Source organism: Bos taurus, chromosome X, assembly GCF_002263795.3.
Source record: "Bos taurus isolate L1 Dominette 01449 registration number 42190680 breed Hereford chromosome X, ARS-UCD2.0, whole genome shotgun sequence".
NCBI classification, from domain to species: Eukaryota; Metazoa; Chordata; class Mammalia; order Artiodactyla; family Bovidae; genus Bos; species Bos taurus.
Genome location: NC_037357.1, coordinates 71921134 through 71922830, shown reverse-complemented (window position 1 = coordinate 71922830; position 1697 = coordinate 71921134). Strand labels below are relative to the sequence as shown.

Genomic DNA, 1697 nt, shown 5'->3' with positions numbered 1-1697 from the left:
AAAAAATAAATAAATTGTACTGCATCAAAATTTTTAAAAGTGTAGGCTCCAAATGATACCATGAACAATATTAAAACACAGCTCACAGATTGGGGAAAATTTTTTGCAAATTATGTCTCTGATAAGGGCACTGTATATAGAAGATAAAAAGAAATCCTAACCTCAAGAATAACAATAAAAACAGTCAACTACAAACTGGGCAACGGATATATATATAGAGAGAGAGATAGTTGATTTAAAATGTTATGATAGTGCTTGCTTTGGCAGCACATATACTAAAATTGGAATGATACAGAGAAGATTAGCATGGACCCTGAGCAAGGATGACACGCAAATTCATGAAGGGTTCCATATTTTTTTGTGTGACTTTTTTTTCTCTTTTTCTTTACTATTGTATTTTTGAAAATCCAACTTTTACTCTAGATTTTTAATATTTGCTTTTTGGTATTTGTTATCGATTTTGTACCTTTAGGAACCCAATCTTCAGTACCCATTTTTACTTGAGAGCGAGATTACTGGCTTGACTGCTCTCTTCCCCTTTGGACTCTCCTTTGTCTCCACCAAGTCGTCTCTATCTCCTCCCTCCCCCTTCTCTTCTCTGCCCAACTCTGGGAAATCTCTTTGTATGTTCCAGATGGTGGAGAACACATAGGGAACTGATTACTGGCTGGATCTGTCTCTCTCCTTTTTATTCCCCCCTTTATCTTCCCGGCCACCTCTGTCTCCTTCTTCCCTCTTCTCTTCTCTGTATAATTCCGTGAACATCTCTGAGCAGTCCAGACTGTGGAGCGCACATAAGGAAGTGATTACTGGCTAGCTTGCTCTCTCCTCTTTTGATTCCACCTCATCTCATCCTGGTCACCTCTATCACCCTCCTCCCTCTTCTCTTCTCTGTGTAACTCTGTGAACCTCTCTGGGTGTCCCTCACTGTGGAGGAACTTTTCATCCTTAACCTAGATGTTTTATCAACAGTGCTGTGTAGATGGAGAAGTCTTGAGACTACTGTAAAAATAAGACTGAAAACCAGAAGCAGGAAGCTTAAGTCCAAATCCTGAGAACACCAGAGAACTCCTGACTCCAGGGAACATTAATTGACAAGAGCTCATCAAATGCCTCCATACCTACACTGAAACCAAGCACCACCCAAGAGCCAACAAGTTCCAGAGCAAGACATACCATGCAAATTCTCCAGCAACACAGGAACATAGCCCTAAGCTTCAATATACAGGCTGCCCAAAGTCACTCCAAACCCACTGACATCTCATAACTCATTACTGGACACTTCATTACACTCCAGAGAGAAGTCCAGCCCCACCCACCAGAACACCTACACAAGCTTCCCTAAGCAGGAAACCTTGACAAGCCACCTGTACAACCCCACCCACAGCGAGGAAATTCCACAATAAAGAGAACTCCATAAACTGCCAGAATACAGAAAGGCTACCCCAAACACAGCAATATAAACAAGATGAAGAGACAGAAGAATAACCAGCAGGTAAAGGAACAGGATAAATACCCACCAAACCAAGCAAAACAGGAAGAGACAGGGACTCTACCTGATAAAGAATTCCTAATAATGATACTGAAAATGATCCAAAATCTTGAAAACAAAATCGAATCACAGATAAATAGCCTGCAGACAAGGATTGAGAAGATGCAAGAAAGGTTTAACAAGGACCTAGAAGAAATAAAAAAGA

At 40.7% G+C, this 1697-nt stretch overlaps 1 non-coding gene across 1 annotated transcript; it reads left to right on the top strand.

The window, feature by feature from the left end:
- Positions 1–251: 251 nt before the first annotated feature.
- LOC112445295 (U6 spliceosomal RNA) lies at positions 252–358 on the top strand. Its single transcript, XR_003033652.1, has one exon. It is a non-coding gene; the product is annotated as a U6 spliceosomal RNA (small nuclear RNA).
- The last annotated feature ends 1339 nt before the right edge of the window (positions 359–1697 follow it).